This window comes from Strigops habroptila, chromosome 7 (genome assembly GCF_004027225.2).
Source record: "Strigops habroptila isolate Jane chromosome 7, bStrHab1.2.pri, whole genome shotgun sequence".
In the NCBI taxonomy this organism is placed as follows: domain Eukaryota; kingdom Metazoa; phylum Chordata; class Aves; order Psittaciformes; family Psittacidae; genus Strigops; species Strigops habroptila.
The window spans coordinates 1,377,041-1,403,830 of NC_044283.2; the positions used below are offsets into that span (position 1 = coordinate 1,377,041).

At 46.0% G+C, this 26,790-nt stretch overlaps 1 protein-coding gene across 2 annotated transcripts in view; it reads right to left on the reverse strand.

Moving 5' to 3' along the window:
* The window catches only part of EXOC6B (exocyst complex component 6B), a 304,945-nt gene that overhangs the window by 135,676 nt on the left and 142,479 nt on the right, over positions 1–26,790 (reverse strand). The window lies entirely within an intron of this gene.

Consider the following 26,790-nt stretch of genomic DNA (forward strand, 5'->3'; position numbering starts at 1 on the left):
TGGAGGCATTGAAACAATCAATTTCTAGCGTGAGCAAAAAGAACTATGGAAAAACAATGCCAGAAATTCTTCTGCTGATTCACGGGTGCAGAATGATGCAAAGCCACAAACACCACGGAATTTCAGCAAAATGTGTTTGTATGGGTTAGAGAGTCATAGAATCATAGAATCATGGAGTGCTTTGGTTTGGGTTGGAAGGGACCTTAAAGCTCATCCAGTTCCAGCCCCCTGCCATGGGCAGGGACACCTTCCACTAGAGCAGGTTGCTCCAAGCCCCTGTGTCCAACCTGGCCTTGAACACTGCCAGGGATGGGGCAGCCACAGCTTCTCTGGGAAAAGTCTGTGCCAGCGCCTCAGCACCCTCACAGGGAAGAGCTTCTGCCTCAGAGCTCATCTCAATCTCCCCTCTGGCAGGTTAAAGCCATTCCCCTTGGCCTGTCCCTACAGGCCCTTGGCCAAAGCCCCTCTCCAGGTTTCCTGGAGCCCCTTTAGGCACTGGAGCTGCTCTAAGGTGTCCCCTTCAGGAGCCTTCTCTTCTCCAGGCTGCCCCAGCCCAGCTCTCTCAGCCTGGCTCCAGAGCAGAGCTGCTCCAGCCCTCGCAGCAGCTCCGGGGCCTCCTCTGGCCTCGCTCCAGCAGCTCCACGTCCCTCTTGTGCTGTTGCCCCAGAGCTGGATCAGCACTGCAGGGGGGGTCTCCCCAGAGCACAGTATCCTTGACCTTAAAGCAATTTATAAGACCAGTCTATATAGTTGGGAAAAATACAACAGGTTTCTGAGCTTCTGCCCTCCATGAGCATCACCACCCATGCTGGGTGCTGCGGCAGGGACCTGAGCTGCTCCTCCAGGAGCTCCATCTGTAGGTGGTTGTTTTACCAAGCCAGGCTACATCTGAGCATCACCACCCAGGCAGCAAACCCATGAGGATCCTCAAACACTGTCGACCTGTTGAAGCTTTCAGATGTCCGCCTACCGCCCCGGTCCCTTAGGCTATGGAAAACCTTGTCGTTTCATCCCTGCCTGTTCCTCCCTCCTCCACACCCGTCTTGTTTTATGTCTGAAATTGGATTATAAACACTTCAGAGAAGGGACAAGGTCTTGCTTTGAACTGTTTCAAGACAATAAAACTAAAGATCTCATTCTGAATTCAGAAAACAAACAACACACAACAAATATCACCTGAGCAAGGCACCAGACGTCGACCTTCCCTACTAGAGAAAATAAAGGAATTAAAAGGAAAACCTGATGCTTATTTAATGATCTAGCAGCTACTATGGCATTACACAACCAGGCTGTTAATGCTACTATGGCATTACACAACCAGCTGCCCTCAGCTTATGCTTATGAAATGTCTGCAATGAACCCTTGAGGAGCTGTGGCCTGACTTGCTCCTTGACTTCTACAAGCTGGAGCTCGAGGCTTAAGCGAAAACTCAGCCTCCCTGATGTTCCCAGCAGCATTCCCACATAGTGCTACCCTTCCCAATGGAGCTATAATTCATCCAAATACCTTCTTGCCACGATGCACATGCATTGCAAGGATCAGTCAGATTTATGCCATGGATTTTGTCTCTGAATTCCACTTTTTATCCTGAGTATCAGGATGCACTGGATGAGGAGCTCTCGACGCTTGCTGGGCACATCCATCCAACCATCCATGGTCCAAATCCCCTTGCAAGAGACAAATCTGGATAGGTATAAATCCAAGCCTTTCCCTGCAATCAAGTTTGAACCTACAAATAATCTGACACTTGAAGAAAGCTTCTCAAAAGCAAAAACTATCTGGGAACCAGCATTTCCACATCAGATGTCTTCTCAGTGCTCCCAAAACCTGTTTCCTCCTGGCAAAGGAAAGGCCATGAGCCAGAAATCAGTGATCTACAGGTCAGACCCAGAACAGGGAGGATTATTACTGTTTTTATGAAGCTAAGCGCTAGCCCCCTTCAGAGGACATAAACCAGGGAGCTCTGAGCTCCCACGGAGCTCCTCTCCCAGCCCTGGAAGCCGGTGCTTCTCAGGATGCTGCTGTCACCCATCTCTTCTTAATTTTGGAGATGCCACAAGAGAACCATGACAGAGCAGGTTGTCCCACTCCCGCCCTGCCACTGATGTGACCACACGTAAGATACACATTAAATCCTGCTGTGCCTCATCTCTCAAAACCTACAGAAGTGGCACAAAACCTCCTGATCATCTCCATCCTCACCATAAGGGCAACTCACCTCTGGGAGCATCACTGAGATATGTAGGTGAAGCTACTCACTAACCTCACGCAGCTCCTTCAGCACACTGGGGACAAACCACAAACCAGGTTTCTATACCTATGTCATTGATGCCTTTGAGGAAAATGAAGCATTTGAACTTCATAATATTCTCTGAAAATTAACCTATTTTGGCTTACACTTTCAGAGGAAAAATATGTTTTCCACAGACACAAGAAGCAGGAGTGATGTGAGCTGAGCCAGAGATATCACACAAAGAATTCACTATAAACCCTCCTCTCCACCTTGGAGGGAAGCCCCTTGAGCCTCACAGTGTGCTTAGAAGGTTTTGGATACCAGGTCCTCCTTGTTCCAACCCAACAAATGGCTTTAACTGTAGTAGAAGAGAAGGAACAGCAATGACCTTGGAAAACATTCCCAAGAAAACATAGATCATATTCACATTTTAACAGTTTCCCTAAAATTTATGGCCTAGAGATCTGCCAATTTGACCAAAACTATCTCCCTCCCAACACACTGTTCCCTGTATTTTCTTTCTCAAGCCTTTCTTGACTGCTCCAGGAATCAGGGACTCTTGATAAGAAGCTACTCCAATGAGAAACTTTCCTTCCCACAAAATCTCTCTTGACACTATCCACATTTTTCTGGTGCACAACTTCATCCTTTTCTCTCAAGTGTATTCTTCCACCACCTCCCTAGACCTTTTCATCACTCACATATTATATTCTCCCCAAAATGGGAAGTCTTTCTTCCCCTTGGTGGCAGTTTTAGCTTAGACCACCTCATTTCTCACATTTGACCCTATTTAAGACTACTCAATTTATCAGATCTTCAGATAATGTTACTCCTTTGTATTCTATTTTTTAATATTGTTTTCCTCTGGGTAAAAAAAATCCCAAAAGCAGAAAACAGACAAATAGAAATAAACCAAAAAAGTATCCAGAACACACCAAAAGACCCAGTGTTTTGTAGACTACTCATCTGAAACACCATGTAGTATTTATAGGTCAACCCTGTTCTCCTCTCCCAGCCCTATGCCTGGTAGTGGTTCACATTCAACCAACCCCATCCTTACCTCCAGTTTTCAAACACAATATTTTGGGACATAAATGCTGTACATGAGGTATCACGAGAAGTGGCTTTGAGGGCACCACTGAGCCACTCAGGCTGTCGGGGCTCAGCCTCTTCTATCAGCCACCACAGCACAGGCAGGAGTGATTCTCCATGTCCCCTTGGTGAGAAACAGTCCAGCTTTTTTCTTTTCTTTACTCCTAAAAGCAGCTATTTTAGCCTATAAAGATACATTGCATCTGCAATGTATTTCTTTTCACCAAAACCCATGATGCTGACGCAGATCTCCAGTGGCATATGGCACATCTGAGAACAAGAACCACTTGGGAAAGACTACTGAGGAGCAACTCCCAGCCCCAAACTCTCATGCACTTCCAAATCCATCACTGACCTCCTGCAGAAGCAAGATGCTGCTAATACGTATCATTACAGAGGCAGCATCCTCACTCCTTCTGGGTTTCTTGTGCGCTTATCCCATAAAACATGGGGAAATCAAGTAGTCATGGTGGGGAGAGGAGAAGGAGATCCCTTTCCTAGGGTGGTTTCACCTAATTCTCCAACTTTAAGGAGTGGAAAGAACCCAAAGCCACTTTTCCAAATGAGACATTTATTGCAATCATGGTCCAGGAAAAACCCTCAATAATGCCTCATCTTTTTAAAATTACGGGGCAGAACTTTCCTTCTCAAATGAGCTTCAGGAGTTCACAGAGTTGGCAATGAAAGGCAGACAATTAAGCTCACGGATGAGCACCACAGAAGGGAAAACAGAACATCATGGCAAGAATGCAAAAACAGTAGCTGAAAAAAAACCCCAAAAGTTTCATAATTCGGGAGTGGCAGAGAGCTGAGAGCAAATCTATGTGTGAACTACATAGGGGGAAACTTACTGTAAGTTTTATCCTGATGTTGTCCTCAAAATGCCCAGTAAAACGGGACTTTCTGGATGCAGAACAAAGCAGATAACTATTTTGGACTACTAAATTTCTGCTTATCTGGCAGCAGAAATGCACCTTGTGTACTTCATGTAATGACAGTTTACTAGGTGCATGCAACTGGGTAACATGTGCCATCAATAACCCATCACTCCCAAGAGGACATTATTGACTGAGCCACTTTGTCCTTGCAACACCATTAGTCCATTTCATAAAAATCAGGGAATCACAGAATCCCAGAGTGGTTTGGGTTGAAGGGACCTTAAAGCTCACCCAGTCCCGACCCCCTGCCATGGGCAGGGACACCTTCCACTAGAGCAGGTTGCTCCAAGCCCCTGTGTCCAACCTGGCCTTGAACACTGCCAGGGATGGGGCAGCCACAGCTTCTCTGGGCACCCTGTGCCAGTGCCTCAGCACCCTCACAGGGAAGAACTTCTGCCTCAGAGCTCATCTCAATCTCCCCTCTGGCAGGTTAAAGCCATTCCCCTTGGCCTGTCCCTACAGGCCCTTGGCCAAAGCCCCTCTCCAGGTTTCCTGGAGCCCCTTTAGGCACTGGAGCTGCTCTAAGGTCTCCCCTTCAGGAGCCTTCTCTTCTCCAGGCTGCCCCAGCCCAGCTCTCTCAGCCTGTCTTCATCTGTCTTCTTGTATCCAAGCAGCAGACCAATATTCATCTATCTACAGAAGTCAGCCTTCAAATGGCTTCTCCTTCACATGGAGAATTTACTGTGGAGCTCAAAAATCCAAAACATTGTACCTAAGTACACCGAGCTGATCAGCTCAGTGGGTACCTTGTTGGATGATTGGGTTCAGGGGGTTTTGGGTAAACAGGTCATGCTCTACATGGAGGCCCATAACAAGTGACGAATGACAGCAGGGTTTCTGGGACCTGCCTTGCTTAACATGTTTGCCAATGACCTGAAAGAGGTGATGGATGTGGTTTCATTTACTTTGAGGATGACCACAAATTGGGCGAAAAGTCAATACACTTGAAGGCAAGGCAACCAACTGGAGGGGTCTTGGCTGTCTGAGAAATAGACCAACATGAACATGACGAAATTCAGTAAGGACAAATGCCAAATATCACATATGAAAAGGAAGAACCCCTGAACCTCTTGCAACACCACAGACCGAGGACCACTGCTTTGGGAGCACCTCTATGGATAAAGACTGAAAGTTTTGGTAGACAGCAAGCTGAAAATGAAACAGCAGCTCATCCTCACAGGAAAAAGCAACCAAAAATATCTGGGGAACTAACCCTAATATCTAAGATAAGGACACCGAGAAGATGGAATCAGTATGACTTTACAGTGATGCACAGCAGGAGAAGAGACAACGGGTACAAATGAAATAGAGTAATTTTGACTGGTTGTAATGAAAAACCTTTTCACAACCAGAACAGTCAGGCAGTGGAAAAAAGAGTTCCCCAAAGGTGTTTTATAGTCTCCATCCATGGAGACTTTTGAGACCAGACTGGATAAAGCCCTGAGAAACCTGGTCTGGTCTCACAACTGTCTTGCTCTGAGAAGGAAGTTGGACTAGAGACCTCCTGAGATGACCCTATCCTGTGAGAAACACGCTCTACAAACAGCCTACACAGAGATTTTGAAGCCTCTGGGTATTTTACATATGCTTATTTCCTAACCTGGGCTCCAAATGTCCTGATCACCAGCCATTTCCCACGTGTCAGGTTCTATGAGTAGGAAGGGCCAGAACTAGGGCCCAAAGTCCCATTTTAAGGGGGGGTTATAGTCACAGTTCAGCCTCATTTCAACAAGAAAGAGCCTATTCCTTTCACCCCAGGTCACTGAGCAGCAGTGCTGTGATGTGTCACCCCTCACCTGGCTCAAATGGCCCCTACAGATAGTGTTTCATTTTGATTTGCCTACAAGTGCCAAACAACACTTGGCATCATATCAACACCAAAGAGACTCTCACTCAAACCTGGATCCCACTTCTACTCCCCTCTGCAACCCCAGAGTTTCAGAGGTTTGGCCATACCCAAAACCAGACCCACATGTACAACCCCTGCCCTGACAGCTCAACAGCACAGAGCAGCAGATTGGATGGCACCTACCTTGTTGAAAGCAGCACGTAAGTTCTAAAATCCTACAGATAAACACTTTTTACCCCAAAATTTCCTAAAAGAGGCAGTTTGATATAAGGAGAGATGATTGTCCCAGACTTAAAGGAACCAACAGGAGCTTGTACATTACTTAGAAATAGGTTGCGAGAAAAAGAGCTTAGAAAATAAGTTTAACATGCCCTGAAGATGTCTCAAGGTAAGAGGACACCAGTAGCCACTAATGAAACACAAAGAAGTCCAACTCTTAAGCAGATGCTTAACTTGTAAAATGTAAATATTCCCCAATAACACCACGGAGGCACAAGGGTGCAGGTGCTCAGCAAGGAGCCTGTAAGTGCTTTGCTGAATCAGGATCAAAAAGGCAGCTCTTGCTCAGCCCTGTGGAACCTGTTGTTGACTGTAAACACCACCTTGATACCAAAAACAGAAAGATAAAGCCAACCAGAAAACTGCGTGGGGGGAAAAGAGGAGAAGCATGGCAAGCTCTGCTTTGGAGTGAGCCTCTCCCTCTAAGGTCTGCAGAGCTGTGCATGCTCAAGAAGTGGCAATGCTCACCCCAACGTGTCCTCCACGGCTTATAGAGCATATGCAAGAGGACAACAGTCACAGCCTCACCTTGACCTGGCCAGGAATGTCTTCACCACCCCTGTCTCCTCCATCCCTGGCAGTGTTCAAGGCCAGGTTGGACAGATCTTGGAGCAACCTGGTCTAGTGGAAGGTGTCCCTGCCCGTGACAGGGAGTTGGAACTGGATGATCTTAAGGTCCTTTCCAACCTTCCACTAGAGCAGGTTTGCTCCAAGCTCCTGTGTCCAACCTGGCCTTGAACACTGCCAGGAATGGGGCAGCCACAGCTTCTCTGGGCACTCTGAGCCAGCACCTCACCACCCTCACAGTAAAATACTGTCCTGATCCCTCCAGACAGGGCACCAGGAGCCCAGGTGAGTTCCCAGCCACCCTTGGCCAGGCAAACTAGGAACATATGAGCATCAATGCACCAGGGTTGATGAACGTACCAAGGTGAAGATGCACATGGCTTTTCTTTAGCTCTGACACCCAAGAGCTGCTGCTTGTCCTAGGGAAAACCTGGGGTCCTGCAGCAGGTCTTGGCACAGCTTCTCACTGCTTCCCACTGCCTTGGCCAGGAAATAGTTAACTATAGAGGAAAATAGGTAAGATTTCCCCATTTTTCCCCCTTCCTCCAAGGTAGATGCCCAACACCTCCTCCCTCAAACAAGGCGGGCTCCTTCCTCCCAGCAAATAAGGCCATTACCCCCCCCCAGTCCCACTGCCGGAGCCGACGGTGCAGCATTGTTCCCCAGCCCTGTCTATAGGAAGCAATATCTATTTTCCATTTAGACGAGGGTAAAGCCTTTAATTTCAGCCTCCTGGCTGCAGCTGGAGTTCCCTTTTAACTGCTTGGCCACAGGAGTGAAGACAGTTTTATATGGAAGAAAATGCTGAAAAGGCCACTTTAATATGCTCGCATGTGAAAAGGGGAGAGCTTTTCATACCGCACGGTAATGAGGGTCAGCGGGATATTACACTTCACCATATGGCTAATTTGCACAGCAGGTCAAATGCTCTATTTGCTTTTTTAAAGACAGCCCGATAGATTAAGCTGCACTAAAACAAAACACACCAAAAAGAAGAAATAAGGAAGCATGAGGAGGAGATGCCCTCTAATGTTGGAGCCTGGCAGCACATCCAGCCTGGTGTACAAGGGGTTAGGAAAATAATGGTATCTGAAGATGAGAGGGGTTGGAATGATGGGAATCCCACTCCTTCAGCATCATCCCACATTCACGATGGTGGTACCTGCACTAAAGACCATCCCTGCTTAATGAGGGGCTCCAGTGATGAGAGCAATGACCATCACAACCCATGTTTGTCTTGGCGTGTCCTCAGTGCCATGGCCCAGGCATGACCCGTGGAGGCACTTCCCGTCCCCACACACTTCCCAACAGATCCGGTGGGTAAAGATTAGGGAGCTGCATGGCCGGGGTGTTTGGAGAGGCTAAATACACTGATTAACGAGCCTGGCTTTTGTAATCTCCTGACTGCCACAGCACAGTGTTAATTTATTAAATACCTTCACAAAGGGCCTTTATTAGAGGCCTTTGCTTGGCTGGCTCCTTTCAGAGCATTACGAGCTACATCTAATAAAGCTTTAATTGACTATTGCCTTTCCCAACCCCTGACCTGGGATGACAAACAGTGGGGCCATGCTAGTAAAAGGAGGAGTTTCCATCCCAAAAGAGCACAGCAGCTTGCAGAGACAGAGCTGAATCCGATGGATAAGAAGCGTGGAGATGAGCGTCACCTCGCTCCGCCTAGACCAGAAGCCAACTTCTTGCCCAGAGAGGTGGTGGATGCGCCATCCCTGGAGACATTCAAGGCCAGGCAGGATGTGGTTCTGGGCAACCTGATCTAGCTGATGATGTCCCTGCTCATTGCAGGGGGGTTGGACTAGATGAGCTTTGAAGGTCCCTTCTAACCCAAAGTGTTCTATGATTCTTCCCACACCAACTCCTTTTACAGACGCTCCAGTTTTCCCAACACGAGGAAATCACACTTTGGTAATATGAAATTTTTATGCCTTATGTCATATAGAGGGGAGCAAACCACCCAAGCCACTCTCTTCTCAGTTTAAGACCTCAGAATTCAGAGAACCAGATCCTGGTGCTCACCAGCCCATGGTCCCACAGCTAGCTGGTGCCTTAGAGGAAAGAAAAACCCCACCATTTTCCTCTTTCTCTCCAAGGAATCAAGATGAAAGTAACTGCAGGAAGGTGGGGACCAGAAGTAGAAAACCAAGTAATTCTTTGCTTTGGCCACAATCAGGGTTCCCATCTTCTTGCAGCCAAAAGGCATGAGTGACAAGACAGAAAGCCACTATTGGCAATGTGATGAAAAATCAAAGAACTGAAGACTTGAAGGACAAAAAGAAAGCCTGGAGCAATAAAAATTGCCACACAGAATTGCCTCTTCAGCTTGGTGAAATAGTTGGGTAGGTCACATCTCTACTTCTCTTCAAAATCACAGACGAGCCATTTCTGGTGCTAGCTCTGCTCTCAAGATCTGTTTGACCAGAGGCTTAAATGTTTCATCTCAAGCTCAGAAGCTGGACTTAAGAGCTATATTGAAAATAAATAAGTATTTCTAAGCTTGTTTTCTGGCTGCAGAAAACAAGCACAAAATGAGAATAAAGTGTCCTTCAATTGTTCAGTCCATGAAACAAATACTTACTCAAATGACACATGTTCTTTCACTTCATTCATGTTCAAGACCAGGTTGGATGGGGCTTGGAGCAACCTGCTCTAGTGAAAAGTGTCCCTGCCTGTGGCAGGGGGTTGGAACTGGATGAGCTTTAAGGTCCCTTCCAACCCAAATCAGTCTGGGGTTCTACACTGGTATAAGTGGGAAAAAATCAGACATTCCCAGGTATAAAAAAGCAACAGAAAATAAAACATCAGAAAATTTAATGCCTCTAAAACCCTTGGCAAGACAGAAGACAAGAGGTCTCCTATCCAGTCTTACAAGAGCTGTCAGGAGCCATCGCATGTCCTGCCTGCACGGGATCAGATGGGTGCTGGAGATCACTGAGTAAAACCTGAATTTAACCTCAGGAACAACCATATTTCCTAATCCACACGTGCCAGTGCCGAGCAGGCAATGCCTGGGCACAGCGCCCTGACTTCAACTCCGGCCAGCATCAGATCTGGTGTGACTGAAAAATAACACAAGAATAGAGCAAACACATAATCCAGCTTTCCCAGCATTTCTCAGCCTCCAGCAACTCACAGCACAGGGATGCCCTGAGCCACAAGCCAGGTCTTATTATTTAACACTCCCTATGGATTCTTTTCCCATAAATTTGCCCAACAGCTTCCTGTGCTCACGTAAACTTCTAACGTCCGTATGACCTGGTGTCAAGGTTTCAGAGAAAATAGAGGTTAGAGATCAGAAGAGACTGTAAGTCTTTAAAAACTAGGGAAATGCAGCCACCCATGTGCTGGGCTGCACCCCCAGAGCGTGAGCAGCAGCTCAGGGAGGGGATCCTGCCCCTCTGCTGCGCTCTGGGGAGACCCCCCTGCAGTCCTGATCCAGCTCTGGGGCAACAGCACAAGAGGGACGTGGAGCTGCTGGAGCGAGGCCAGAGGAGGCCCCGGAGCTGCTGCGAGGGCTGGAGCAGCTCTGCTCTGGAGCCAGGCTGAGAGAGCTGGGCTGGGGCAGCCTGGAGAAGAGAAGGCTCCTGAAGGGGACACCTTAGAGCAGCTCCAGTGCCTAAAGGGGCTCCAGGAAACCTGGAGAGGGGCTTTGGACAAGGGCCTGTAGGGACAGGCCAAGGGGAATGGCTTTAACCTGCCAGAGGGGAGACTGAGATGAGCTCTGAGGCAGAAGCTCTTCCCTGTGAGGGTGCTGAGGCGCTGGCACAGACTTTTCCCAGAGAAGCTGTGGCTGCCCCATCCCTGGCAGTGTTCAAGGCCAGGTTGGACACAGGGGCTTGGAGCAACCTGCTCTAGTGGAAGGTGTCCCTGCCCGGGGCAGGGGGTTGGAACTGGAGGAGCTTTAAGGTCCCTTCTGAAACCAGTCAGGGATTCCATGATAATGAAAACAGTGTTTATAATTCCATATTTGTTCTCAGAAAAATCCAGCTTGCATGGCAAAGCTGGAATAAGTGACTCATTGTGCTGCGTGGTTCAGAGCAGCAAAAAGACACCAAAAACCTACAACCAAGCCCCAAATCCAGGGGCTGCCATGGCAGCACAGGCCATCAGCACACCCAAAGCCTCCCCCACATCGTGGCTAACCGCAGAGAACTGGGACTCGGGTGCTCTTATCTTCAAAGCCTGGATGGAGCACACAGAAAACATCTGAAAACTACAGGACAAAAAGGCATCAACAACTCAGCTCTATCTGCACAACGGATCTCCCTCTCCCACCAATAAAGTTTATTTCTGCAGCCAGCAGAGCCTTTGCAGGGCTCTGTCAGGCTGCAAAATGCAGTTCTGGAAGGAATTACACCCACCCAAAACCTCATTCCTTCCCAAACACAAGCAGAGGAGGAGGACTGGATGAAGAACCAATGCCCTGCACTCAAACCCTTCAATGACTCCATTAAAGAAGACAGAGAGAACATACATCTACACACAGAACAGATGGATGCTTTCGTCCAAGTAATTTTTATAGCAAAATCACAAGCCTGGTTTCAAGCACACTCATGTTGAGATCTTGCCTTCACAACCCATTTCACTTTTCTTACAGCATCACAGGTTACAGGGGGCTTTGCAAGAGGAGAAGGGACAAAAGTCTCTTTCATGTTTATTTCCCTGTTAAGAATTTATCCTCTGCAAAAGTTAAGGACAACCTTCCAGGAGAAAGGGCATTTTCCCCTTGTATGTTCATCACTCACTTTGAAAGCAGAATAGACAGCAGCCAGAGAAGAGGATGGGGAGGCAAAGACATGCTTCTCTTCCCAGGCTTGATCAAAGTTACCAATTAGAAACTTGAGGTTTCAAATACAGCAACAGATTCTGTGACCCTTTGGTTTCTTGAGACAAAGCACTTTGCTGAGCAAGAACAGAAGCTCCGTGAGGAAATGCAAAACTCTTTGGCACACCAAAGCACTGCTGATGGGTCGGAATGAAATGCTCCTCATCCTTACAAGCACAAGGAACATGCTGCAAGAGGAGGACTCTGCTGCTAAGAGTTCACCCAGATCCAATGTCCCTTTTATTTGAAATCCCAAAATGTACTGACTATTGATGACATTAATTCCAGCCCTACATTGTTGTCCCGGCTCACTGGACTAGATGACCTTTGAAGGTCCCTTCCAACCCAAACTATTTATGATTCTATGATTGTGCTCTTATTTATCATAATATTTATCATTATTCATGATTGTGCTCTTATTTATCACCATTAATCCTCATTTGCTCAATCACTCACTACCCAGGCTGTGCTCCTACATGGTGCAATGGCATCTCAGCTGCAAGGAAAATGTCTGCAAGAGGATATAAAGCCGCATGAACTAAATACAGCGATTGTAGTGAAACACAGGGATTTTCAGGGTGATGCAAGTTCTCCTAACGTGGCAGACAAGCAGCCACAGTAAATCTTCCAAGTAATCCAAGATGCAAATTCCACTTCAATCACATTTTAATAGGTTTAAATGTTAACCAGAAATGTGTTTTCTTTTCCATTTAGTATCAGTTGAAATATTTAGTCTATTTGCTACTGCTCAGTCATCAGTTTAGCGCTGCTGGGTTCATTTAACAAGAGAAAAGGAGTGTGAGGTTTTCAGTCTCTGCTATTCAAGTATGATTTGTTTTGTTACCCTGTTTAGCCAGGATTAGATACCACAGCTTTTCCTTAATCTAGACCAAGCAAAAGACTTCTCCCCAGTCCAACACATGATTTAACATCACATCATCCTAGATGAAGAGACTTGGTTTGCTTGTATAAGCACTGAACACATGGCCAGCCTTTTAAACCAGTATTTTTGTATTTATCAAATCTATTTCTGATATTAAAAAGAGATACGTTCATCCAGAAGGAACATAAAGACAGACTCAAATACTTCAAAATATTTCCCTTGGGGCCCTTTTCTAATCCTAAAATTTTTACTTTCTAATAGCCAGTAAGAAGGAGGACTCCAAATGTGGAGCTGCTGTGCCTGACAAATGAAGTGAAGTGCAGAACACACGGAGCTGTAAAAGGCGAGAAGGACATTAAACTTCTCTGAGATGACAGCTCGAGCTTTCACAGTTCCTCAGAGTTAATGCTGCTCCAAAAGGAGGAGAAAGGAACATGCACAAATTAAGATTTGTTGGAAAGCCTAATCTTCTCCAGTGATTAATAGTCAAAAGTTTATCTGTGAGTGGTAGCAGCGCAACAGAAGATCCAATGCATGTTCAAACCCCGAAGACCAGTGACACCGATAAAAGTCAAACACAAACCGTTTCTCCATAGTTTTAATAGCTTTGATTTTGTTTGCAGATGACAAAATACATCAAGTAACAGTGTATGTTTCTAAAAGTTATGCCAATGACCAGGACCATACACAAATAGAGCCCTTCAGTCTTCCTGGCGACTAATGGAATATTTCCTGCAACTGCTCTGAGGACAGATACATGAGAGACCTTCTATTAAAAGGCTTTTCTATATCAACCTCATTTCTGCTTTTAGATTTTCTAGCCATCTGCACATACATCCTGAGCCTCTGATCCACCTGCTCACATACCGATCAACCCAATCTACCCACCAATATCCCCACAGACTCAAGCTGGTCCACGTTGGGTCATAAACCAACTTCAGGCAACGGCAATGAGTTTCTGGGGTTTTGTGGTAAGATTGAATCTTTTAGATGGTGCAACATGTCACAAGGCACAGAAATAAAAGCTTGTCTCCCAAGTTGTCTGAGGTTACCCAGAATTAGTCCCTCGCATCCCGGAAGCCCACAGATTCCTGAGCAAAGGGATACTGATTTCGGACCAGAGATCCTAAAAACGATTAAACATTCCCTTGGCATTTCACTGCCTTCGCATTGCCCATAAAACCAGAGTCTCCACCTCAGAAACTTCAAAATACACCCAAAATATAAGATGTTTTGACATTCCAGATTGACAGTCACCTTGCAGAGCAATTCCACCAAACACCATCACTCCACCACAAAGCACAAGAGCACGAGACCCAACAAGCATCAGAGGAGGGCTCAGCCTTTCAACATGTCATTCATGTTAACTTCAACTTGCCCTGTCTCTGATACATGTATAACATGTTCCTTACCATACAGATATAATTCTTAAGTGAATATTCTCTAGGGGAAATCACAGAATATGTAATAACTCAAAGTGACACAGGGCTAAGATACACTAATAGTAAGAAGCTTCTCTCAAACATCAGCATCCCACAAATCATAGAATGGTTTGGGTTGGAAGGGACCTTCAAAGCTCATCTAGTCCAATCCCCCTGCAATGAGCAGGGACATCTTCAACTAGATCAGGTTGCCCAGAACCACATCCAGCCTGGCCTTGAATGTCTCCGGGGATGGTGTATCCACCACCTCTCTGAGCAACCTGCACCAGCATTTTACCACCCTCATTGTAAAAAATCTCTTCCTCACATCCAACCTGAATTTCCCCTTTTAGTTTAAAACCATCACCCCTCGTCGTATCACAATGGGCCCCACTAAAAGTCTCTCCCCATCTTTCTTTTAGGCCCCTTTCAACAACTGAAAGGCCACAATAAGGTCTCCCCAGCACCTTCTCTTCTCCAGGCTGAACAACCCCAACTCTCTCAGCCTTTCCTCATAGCAGAGGTGCTCCAGCCCTGTAATCATTTTTGTGGCCCTCCTCTGGACACTCTCAAAAAAGTCCATGTCTTTCCTGTGCTGAGAACTCCAGAGCTGGATGCAGTACTCCAGGTGGAGTCTCACCAGAGCAGAGCAGGGCAAAATCACCTCCCTTGACCCGCCAGCCAGACTCCTTTAGATGCAGTCCAAGATACAATTGGCCTTCTGGGCTGCAAGCGCACACTGCCGGCTCATATTCAATCTGTCATCCACCAGTACCCCAAGTCATCCTCCTCAGGGTACTCTCAAGCCCTTCATCCCCCAGCCTGTGTTGGTACCAGGGGCTGCTCTGACCCAGGTGCAGGATGCTGCACTTGACATTGTTAAATCTCATGAGGTTCACATGGACCCACTTCTCGAGCCTGTCCAAGTAGCCTCTGGATGGCATCCCATCCCTTGGGCATGTTGACTGCCAAATAAACCTTTACTCTGCTGTGCTGAATACAACACGTACATAGGAAGCATCCTTTCAAGCGTTTCTGAGAGCCCCAAGTGAACTCATTTCAGGAACTAGAGTGGAAACTTCACACATTTTGCACCAAGCCCTTCTTTCTGCGCAATCTGTCCTCGTATGAAGCCAAGCCCTTGGGTTTGGAGCACCCATCCCCACACCGGCTGACAGGCTCCAAGCTGGAGGAAGGCAATCGCCAAGCCCCGCACTGGGGTAACGCTCTGAAGAAATCACTGCATGCTCAAACAATGGGATATTTGTCAAAGTACAGCTTGATCACCAGCAATCATCTGTTTTTCATAACTACATTTGACCTAAACTGAATTGACTGAACAAGTAGCCTGTGTTTCTCATTCTGGAAAAGGCAGCGGTGCAGCTCCCTCTCCAGCCTCCCCCCTCTCCTTTTTAAGCCATACTTCTGAAAAGTTACAAAGCGATGATGTAGACAGATATTTCCTCATTATGAACAGCAGCAGCTAAACATTTTCAGGTTGCATTTTTGGCCATCTCCTCCCGTTCCAGGTGACCTGCAAGGTTAAGCACAGGGGGATATGCCTTTCTCCTCTGCTTGCATTCAAATCCACCCTCTCTGCAATGAGAAGCAGAACACTTCCCAGGGTAACAACGAGCAGAGATGGCTTCTATACCACGTGCTCCTTTCATAATATATTTAAAGTTCATTAAAACTTTATAATGAATGAGCTGCCAGGGAAAAAAATACATTCAGGACAAGCCCACAGAGTCTTCCATGCAAGGCCACTGTGCAGAAAACCTCTGGAAGGCAACTGCTCGTAGAAGAAAGCTCGCTCTCCGTTGAGGAAGGAAGGAAGTGGTGGAAATTGGTCACAAGCTTTGCAAGGAAGGATGCATCCCCAACAGCTAATCAGCCTTGTCAGGGCTCTCATCAATTAAGGGGAAAAAAACCCCTTTCAATTTAAGAAGAGTGCAGAATGAGTCCTTGAGGAAGATGAAGGACAGGTCCAAAGGGAGGCAAAGGAGGCAAGGGATGAGGAAGGTGGAAAGAGAGGAGGCAACGTGTACCTAAAAGAATACAAGCTGCAACAAATATGACCCGTTTTTTACAGCCTGCTTAAAATTGTGTGTTTGAAGCTGTAATTCTCCTAGCAGAGAGCGAATGATCACCCACAGACACGGGTTTGCATTAACTGCAGACACACAAGGGGAAAAAGTCCCTGAACTGCGATATTCCCATGAGGAGACGGTGCTGTACCACTGGATGATTTGAGTTCAAAGCTCTTCATTCTCCCTGTCCCTGATTCTGTTCTCTCCCTGCCTGAATCCAAGCACACACTAAGGAAGGAGCAGAAAGCGCCCATCCCACACACCACAGTCAAGCAGGAAAATGCAGTTCACTCCTAAGACTCTGCTATAAAAGGTTTGGGCTGGAATATTACACTTGTGTATTTGTTTTTTCTGTTTTTCCATCACAGAACGTAGGGAATGACCAGGGAACACAGAGAAATAAAACCAGGATACGCTAATGAACAGACCTCCTGTCTGTTCAAGCGTCACCATGAGCAGCACATCCAGTATTAGCTACACCCTCCATGCTGGGGAAGAAATCATGTCCTAGCAGCCCATTTTCACATTTTACTGTTTTTCTGCCCCCTTTTAAGGCAATGAGCTATACAAACTGAATTCAAACAGGCACATGGGATGCTGTACAGCCTACACCCAACCAGAAGTAGACCAGCATTACCTCTGGTTTGACCAGCTCTCAACTCTGCCCACCTAAACCAACATGTATTAATAACTATGGGCTTATAGAAGTTAGCTAAGTCATGAAGCCAAAGTGAGCAGGCAGTAAAATAGCTGTTACACAGAGATGTAAACGCCAGCAATCAGTTCATTTGAATCATAGAACAGTTTGGGTTGGAAGGGACCTTAAAGATCATCTAGTTCCAACAAAACAAGAGTTCTTCCTCCTACCCATCACCCATGGAGCTCTGTTGTGTGAAATCTGCCTTTGATTCCTCTAATCTCTCAAAATGCAGATGACAAAACTGGAAGGAGCGACTGACAGACCAGAGGGTTGTGCTGCCATTCAGAGGGACCTGGGCAGGCTGCAGAACGACCCAGCAGGAACCTCATGAAGGTGAAGTCCTGCCCCTGGGGAGGAACAGCGCCAGACACCAGCACATGCTGGGGGTGACCACATGGGAAGCAGCTTGGCAGGAAAAGACCTGGGGTTCTGGTGGACACCAAGCTGACCATGAGCACTGTGTCATTGAAGCAAAGGAGGCCAACAATCTCCTGGGCTGTGATTTGCCTACAAGGATGCTGGAGAGGGACCCTTCATCAGGGACTGTAGTGATAGGACAAGGGGCGATGGGTTCAAACTTAAACAGAGGAGATTTAGGTTGGATATAAGGAGGAAATTCTTACTGTGAGAGTGCTGAGGCTCTGCCACAGGCTGCCCAAGGAAGTTGGAATGCCCCATCCCTGGCAGTGTTCAAAGCCAGGTTGGACACAGGGGCTTGGAGCAACCTGCCCTAGTGGAAGGTGTCACTGTCAGTGGCAGGGGGTTGGAACTGGATGATCTTAAGGCCCTTTCCAACCCAAACCATTCTATGATTTTATGATTCTATACCCAAGCTATTACTACAACAGAGAGTTTGCTATATAGCTCCATGCATGTCCTTTGGTTGATATATGAAACAATTACAAGAAGAAACAGGAACAAGATTTTAGACTGTGTTATTCCTATCTAGTTTTTTACCCTGAAGAATTCCAAAGCTTTTCAATGCAGTACAACAATCATGGCTAGGGCAAGACAAGCTGGAGCTTGTAAAGCCAGGAGAGAAAATTTCAAGGCAAGAGGCAAGTCCCTGCTCTCATAGCAGCTCTTGTGTGTTGCTCAGCATCTGTGAGTAGATGATTAAGTCTCCACAAAGCAGAGAAACTAGAAGATAAGAAGTCACCCAGATCTCAAGGTACAAGCTTTAAATGATAAAAGAGATGAGGCACCTTTCTCAGAAGCCAAACCGCTCATTTTAGGGGATTCAGGAGAGGGATTCAGGACTCAGAAGCCAAACTTCTCATTCCAAGGGATTCAGGAGAGCAGAACCAAGGAAAACCTCCCTGAGGACAATGCTCACCTTCTGAGCATGTCACACTTATCCCTGCTTTTGTACACAGTAATTATCAACCCCCTGAATCTGAGCTTTTCCAACACCCTTTCTAAAATACAACCTTTGCTGCCTGTTGATCTCTGAGTTGAAGCCACTTTTGTGTTGAGCTCCCACACCGCACTCCTGGAATGCGAAGGCAGCGTTTGTTCATTGTACAACAACTGCCTTGTTTCCACGTTTTCCTGAACAAAGGACTGAAACAGGGGGTTATCTGCGTCATAAGCAATGTCCTGAACATTGCTCACCCTTTCCTGCGCAAATATTTGTAAACAGATTGAGAATTAATGTCCAGCCAGCTCAAGACCCTTCATAAAAAACAGGGGTTTTATTGAAAACAGGATGGCAATCATTTCCCAGATCCAGTGCGTATAGACCTTTAAGATGAGAAACAACATCCAGAGCAGGAAAACAGCAACTGCAGCTGTGCACCAAGCCATTTTCCAAGAGGCATAAAACATGGGGGTTATTATTTTACAGCCCCCACCTCCCCCACGAACACACTCTCCTCTTTAAATAAAAAGCAAATAAAAGATGAAGTTTCTGGTCAGCACATGATAACTCCCCCGGGGTTAATTTATGCACAGAATACTGAGCTTGACTAACACGCAGAGCTCAACAGTCCTCACACAGAAGGATCTTCCTAATGCCTCTTTTTTAGCAGTCTTAGACAGTCCACATCTTATTTATACCCTGTTGAGATCCATTCCGAAGCTTGGGGTGACTCAAATACTCAAGAGCACAAGGTAAGACAGGGACAGAATATTCTCAGGACTTTGCTTCCATAAATACCTTATTACTTATGATTTTCAGTGATTTCCACACATGGAGCCTGGAGGCAATGCCACCAAGGCAAGACTTTTCACTTCTAAGAGGGGTTCCTCGGACTTTGCTCTCCCTCCAGTTGTGGGGATAGTCAAGAAAAATGGAACAAATTCACCAGAGTCAAATTTGGGTCTAGGGTTTGCCTGCACTATCTTTCACACGTCACTATGAACTGGCACTGAGAGTGCCATTTATTTATTTCTAGGAGCAAAAATAAGTCCTAAATCATAGAATCCCAGAAGGGTTTGGGTTGAAGGGACCTTAAATCTCATCCAGTTCCAACCCCTGCCACGGGCAGGGACACCTTCCACTAGAGCAGGTTGCTCCAAGCCCTGTCCAACCTGGTATAACCTAAATACTGAATATCAGCATCAGCCCAGCGTCACTTGTGATCCAGCTGCAATAAAAAAAAGGATTTAAAAGTGTTATGCAAAAGAGTTACTGGTGGATGACACATTGAAGTCAAGCCAGGAGTGGCCACCAAAGTAAATGAGAGAGCTGCATCACAGAACACATGAGGAAAGGTGAGGAAGAAGAGTGAGGAAGCACATCTAATACAGGGTTACAGTGTAGATGGAGCCAGGCTCCCCTTGGCGATGCACAGCAAAAGGGTAGGCAACAGAGGAAATAGAAAAAGAGAAATTCAAATTCATTTAAACAGGGGAAAATAATAGGATAAGGGTGGTCAAACGCTGGACCAGGGACCCAGAGAGGCTGGGCAGTCTCCATCCTTGGAAATCCTCAAAACTCAATCGAATGTGGCTCTGAGATCCCTGATATAACTTCAATTTCAGCGCTGAGTGAAGTATTAGACCAAAGTCTTCCATGTGTCTCTTCCAGTCTAAATTACTGTAAGGATGAGAAAAGAGTGGGAATGCCAGAGATTTCCCTTTCTGTTAAACTGAGTTTTATGTTACAAAACTCAATGATCTTCAGGGAAATTCTTTGCAAATCAGTGCACTTCCGTCTCTATCACTTGTTATTTTTGAGATATCACCAGTTCTGGACACCACCACAAAGTTCTCTGGGGTAGCTGAGGCATTTTCCAGACATTCCTGGGACCCTCCTGAGCCCCAATGCCCGGAAACAGCAAATCTTAGGAAGAGCCTTCCCACATTTACACAATACAAATAGTGGTGTTGGTCTTTATGGTCCTTCAGCTGACCTGTATTCTGCACCATGTGTGGTGAACATCTCATAACAAAATCAGTCCTTATCTTGGAGCTCCCTAGAACCAAAGCCCTATAGTAGTTAAAATACCATTAAAAAAGACAGTATAAGAAGGTAAATGTTGCAAAAAAGACTGAAAAGATGATCTGAGGAACCTCAGCACATTCAACCTCACCTCAGTCCCTGGGAGAGTGATGAGCTGAATCCTTCTGGGACACAGGAATGTGGAGGAGAAGGGGACTGGGACAATCACCACATATTAACAAGGAGAAGTCATGCCAATGATCCAATTGCTTGGCAGCATGACAGGACTTGTGGATGGAGGGAAAGCAGTGGGTGTCATAGAACTTCGCAAGGCTTTTGACATGCTTTTCCACAATATTCCTGTACCCCGATTCAGATGTCCCAGTTTGGATGAGTGACCAGCTGGCTGGGTAAATAATTAGTGGGGTAGTCAGGTTGAAAGGGTCAGGATTAATGAGTTGTATACCCTACATGAGAGCTGGCAACTAGTGGTGAACCATAATGGGGTATGTTCTGGGACCTGTCCCACTTAATATCTTTATCAGTGACTTGGAGGAGGCAACAGAGTATGTTCTCAAGCGCTTTGCAGTTGACACCAAACTGGGAGGAAAAGTCAATACACTCAAGAGCAGGGCCACCATCCAGAGGGTCTCAACATGCTGGAAGAACAGGCTGAGAGGAACCTGATGAAAATATACAAGGAGAAATGCCAAGTCCTGCACCTGGGAAGGAAGAACCTCTTGCAACAACACAGACTGGGGACTGACTGTCTGGGGAGCAGCAATATGGATAAGGACCAAGAGCCTTGGCAGACAGCAAGCTGAACACAGGCCAGCCGCCTGCCCTGGCAGCAGAGGCAGCCAACAGCCTCCTGGGCTGTATGAACAGGAGCAAAGCCAGTAGATGGAGGAAAGTGATTATCCCCCTTCTACGCAGCAGCCTTGAAGACTGTATCTAAACCCTGCATCCAGTTTTGGGCCTCCCAAATACAGGAAAGACACTGATAAACCAGAGCAAGTTCAATGGAGGCCACCAAGATGGTTGGGCCCCACAGCTGGAGGTTAATGGAGGTTGTTCAGTCTGGAGGAGTGCCTGCTTCAGAGGGACCTAACAACTACCTTCAACACCTAACAGGGAGGGCATAGAGCAGAACAAGTTGCGCTGAAAAGTTCTGCAGTCTTGGTCCTTGGAGGTTTTCAGGACCAGACTGGATAAAGGCTGAGCAACCTGCTTTGATCTCAGAACTGTCCCTACTTTCAGCAGGAGGTTGGACCAGAGACCTCCAGAGGTCCCATCCATCCTGAATGATTTGATGAAATACTGAACAGATGCAGCATAACATGGTCAGGATTAACAGAGTTAACCACTGAGAGCAGAATGGGATTAAGCACAGGGAGTCGGAAGAATTAAGATCCCACGTGGGCAAACGTTCACCGTTTATTTCAGGAGTTTGACCAGAACAAATTATTAGGAAAATTATTAGGTAAAATATTAGGCAGAAGTTCTTCCCTGTGAGGGTGCTGAGGCGCTGGCACAGGGTGCCCAGAGAAGCTGTGGCTGCCCCATCCCTGGCAGTGTTCAAGGCCAGGTTGGACACAGGGGCTTGGAGCAACCTGCTCTAGTGGAAGGTGTCCCTGCCTGTGGCACGGGCTTGGAACTGGATGAGCTTTAAGGTCCCTTCCAACCCAAACCAGTCTGGGATTCTATGATTCTAAGAAATCAGCACTCAGTGTGAAATATCAGCACATTTTCAGTGAGTGACCAAGCAGAGCTTTGCAAAGCCCTGGGAAAGCACGGCTGCTGTTCCTAACCTCAGGTGACAAGAAGTCTGCATCCGGGCTATTGTAGTAAACCTCCCTTTATTTTTCCCCCTCCTCCCTAACATGTCTGTTTTCCAAGCTGAATATTTTAAGAATCAAGGCTGCCTGTGATCATATCTAGCCAGCTTAGAATGAACACTGATTTCTTTGCTGCTTCTTTGATCAAAGCCAAGTGGTTTTCTCATGGGTAATAAGGTCACAGGGTTAAAAGAGCAATATGACAATTACAAAAGTTAAATCTATTGCCACTACAGACAGACACACTACCCAGGGTCCATTAGCACGTAGTACAGAATGGTTATCACAGGTCACTGACACCAGTTCACTCTAATGGCTTTTCCTGTGTCCTTATCAATCCAGTGCACAAAGTGTCTCACCCTCAGCCTTTCCCTATGATCTCAGTGCTGTGTTTATAGCTATCTAACTCCACCAGGCACCACTGGGTCAGCCAAGTCAGCAGACAGTGAGATATGCCAGGACACAACGATGGGACAATCTGCAAAGTGTCTGAGATGAACAAGGAGTTACCAGAGGCTTCGAGAAGGGAATTTTTTCCACTGCTTCCCCCCTACACACCTCTAAAAAAAAAGGGTTTTAAAGTTCCCAAGGACACCGAGGGAAAACTTTACAACCCTGATCTCAAAAATAGAAGTAAACCACAGACTTTCCATGGTAGGGTTTGTGTGGCAGTATCAAATAAAAGAAACAAGCAGTGTTACAAAGAGAGAAAAAAGAGACGTTTTCATATGAAAGAGAGGGTTGGGTAGCTCTTATTATTTGAATTGTGGTTCCTATAAGAGGCTTTCTCATCCCTTGAAAGAAGAACTTCAATTGTTTTGCCCCAGTTACCAAAGAACAAATATTTTGGTGGGGATGCTGGAGCGTCCCCCCTGGAGAGGTGTGGACGGGGCAGGAACAACCGGCTGCGTCACCGCCACCACGGGCAAGCAGATGAGCAACCGGTCTGCCAATGCGTTAGCCCACAAAGGCAGAAAAGGGAGGATGAATGCAGGCAGAAAAAGGAGCATTAATGCAGCAGCACAATCACTAGCACACTTCTAAGAGGAACACAAAAAAGAAAACATGACTTAAGCCGAGGGTTGGGAGGAGACTCATGATCTGCCACCGGATTTGCGGCATCTCCCACTTCAAATGAAATCTGCTCAGTGTTAGAGATACAAAGTGGTGTTTCCCTTCCTCAGCCCCATAGTTCATCTTGAGTCCCCGAGCTGATGCATCTCCCCCCCCCATCAGAATGTAGCCATTTCAACGATAAGCAAAAATAAAGCCTTGATTCCCCTCCCAAACCCATGCTGGCTCCGCACAGCTAAGAGATACAGAATCACAGAATGGTTTGGGTTGGAAGGGACCTGAAAGCTCACCCAGTTCCAACCCCCTGCCACAGGCAGGGACACCTTCCACTAGACAGGGTGCTCCAAGCCCGTCAACCACCCTTGATAAAACATTATATTCTTCACTAAATCAGACAAGCAAAAATGTACTGAGTGGATACAGTCTATACACAACACTTGCATTTTAATATAGGAATTTAAAGACGTCTCATTGATCATTTTAAGTAAAGTGGGCGTTGTTTTGCTATACTTTTTTACCTTTCCTAATGTATTTTGTGCATCAAAGCAGTGTTCGGGTCAGAGAGGCTCGGGTAGAAGCACTACAGCAGATAAAAATGTCAGTGGCGAGATACGACAAATTTATAGTAAAATACCTGTCAACTGCTATTTATCTAAATTATCCAGCTCTGGGATTCTCCAGAAATATTTCATCAACTCGGAGGCAGCCACAGTTTTAAGCCTGTATTTACATCAGAATCTGTTCTTGTTCTCTTTTTTTTGGACACTTGTTCTTTACCCTAAAATGACCCCTTTGTAGCTTGGATCAAAGAGGCTGGGAGTGTCAATACCAGTGTCTTCACGAACATGTTAAGAACCTCAAAGTAATTGGTAAGCAATTAGCATAAAGCTAAAAAAACCCACCTAGCAAAGGCAAACCCTAACAGGCAACAGCACTGGCTGGAGCAGGAGCTTAAAGTGACTTAAATCACCATCAGCTGCCTCTGAGACAACTTCTTGGGAGCACCCTGTGTGCCAAACCACTGCCTTTTTTTGGCTTATTTATTTTAAATTCCTTTCTCCTTTTGGTTCACTCTTTGCTTTCTGCTTTGCTACAGTTTACGGAAAACATGAAACAAAAATGGCTTTTCATTTTATGTTATGTAAAGCAAAGCAATTCCATGTCTTGCCTTGAAATACAAGGCACCCAAAGCGTTCAGATGCTCCAGCAGATAAACCAGCTGGCTCAACCTCACTCTTCCTATTTATTTTGCGAGATCGATCAAAGCAACCGAGCATTACATAGACTTTGGTCAAAGACAACATAAAGATAAAACGTCAATGCAGAATCACTTTACTGAAATATTCTTGTTTCTTCTTTATACATAATAATAATATTACATTTTAACAAACTTCTCTATTAAAGAGAAGATATACTTGATACCAACAGTCTAACCACGCTGCAGCGTGAACGTCCTTAAATAGCACATGCGTGATACAGAAACTAGCAGGGTTTAGTCTACAATCAGCTAAACTAGACACAGGACTTCGGCCAAACTGACCAAGGAGACAGGCCCCAAGACTCATGTGTCCTGGCTCTCGCTGCCTTAACTCTTCTATATGATGCTCCTGACACCAAAATCCATGATTCCAGCTAGTTTGATTGATAATTTTCCTAGGAAAAGGACAGCACACAGTTGTCTAATGTTACAGGGACTCCCACCAAAACACTGAGGTTGTTCAGTGGTTACCAATTTGTACCAACTGGAACCTAAACCTGTCATCTGAAAGCCTTTTTTCACACAATTCAGAGCATATTTGGTGCATACAGAAACAACAGGCAGGGTAATAACTTGTTCTAGGCATTGCTTAGGGACAAAAACCCAATCACGAGAGCCAAGAGAGCAAGAGAGCACAGAAGGGTTATCTGTGCGTACAACTCCAAGCATAACACACAAACACACTCTTGCGCTGTTTTGTTTGATATCTGCACATACTCAAAGCCTCCCCTACGCCCATTTCTTCCTCAAGACACCGTCAGCCGACCCGTTTCTCACAAGAAAAGGAATTGTGGATGAATAGTCCCATAAAGCATCCCACCAGAGCCTGTCCTCCCCGGAGCCGCCACCACGCCAAGGTCCAACTCTCAATTAACCCCCGCTTGACCTTCCTTCACTTTCTTTCCCCCTCCTCTGCCCTTCCTGAGAAAGTTCAGCGTTTCCTGGAAAAGTCTCCTTGCCTGTTTGATATTGTACTTCGCCTTGGTTGCTGAAGGAAGGATTTACAGGTGCCTGGCCCCCTCTGTAAGACCATGACCGAAGGCTGACCTCCCGTTACAATATGTGAACTTCTGCCCTGCTGATAAGGCTGGCAGATATGAGTAGGATTTTTCAAATAATCCTTTGGGAATTTATAAGCAGCACAGCCATAAAACCGAGGTGACTGGAAGGTCGATTTCACTAAAAATAATAAATATCTCAATGTTTATTCAACGTGGGCCTTTTTAACTGCAGGCCAAGCGCTTAGATAACGCTATTGTAAATGACAAATATTAGGATTTTTGGGTAACTATTACATTATGATCCTTCCGTCTGACACTGATGTGGCCGTTTCCCTCGATGCTTGCTGGATCTCTGACATTGTTCAACTCAAGTTGGGCCTAGAAAGCCAGGGCAGGATTCAATCACAGGTCAGCAAAAGGGCAATTTTATTTTCAGGAGCCTTTACAACGGGCGGTTACCTTTTTCTCTTGCTCCTGTCTCACCAAAACACCTTCCTTAGAGCTCTGCTGTCTATTTTAACACATTACAAGGGCTTTGGGCTGAACTAGAGGAGTATGGGGACAAGGACTGAATGATCTCAGCTCAGGATGGGAGCAGAGGATGTTAACCCACTGGCATGAAACCTCTGCACCAGGTTTAGCCTCACCACCACCAGGCCCACTGCACTATTCCCACCTCCAGCAGAAGACAATCCCAACAAAGATCCATCACAGAGCTCTGGCCATTAAATCTGTCTACTAGCAGCAGCATTTCCCTAATACCAAGGGCTATTTGAGATTAAAAAGTAAAGCAACCAGACAACAACAAAGTCCCAGTGAAGAAACGAGACCATTTCAAACAGGCAGAACTGTGATATCCACCAGCAAAAGCTCTTCACCCTTTTCATAACAGCTTTATGCATAAATACACAACTAAATAAATACCCTTGCATTAAACAAATGCACATAAGCCACACAAATAGGATTCCTAATCTTGTTTTTGTTATCCATCTTCTTCACTGAAGTTTCTCCAAATAAAGTGACACTTGGAAATCCACAAAGCATTTCAGATCAGTTGTAATCTTCAATTAAGCAAACTCCCTGAACCAGGCTCCCAGCGCCAGGCTTGAGGAGGAGGTTTTTATCCAACATAAACACAGTAACCACATTTTGGGTAGGTTAACTTTTTCATTCCAATAAAAATATCATGGCAGTGTTGCCAAATTGCCTAATTATTAACAGATGAGGGCGCAAGAAAAAAGATTTTACGTAAATGTTTTTATGACAATTCTTTTCCTTTTGCAAAATTCATTTTGTGTGTATTGCTGGAGAAACTGGCTTTAGAAGTGCATTGAAAAACAAT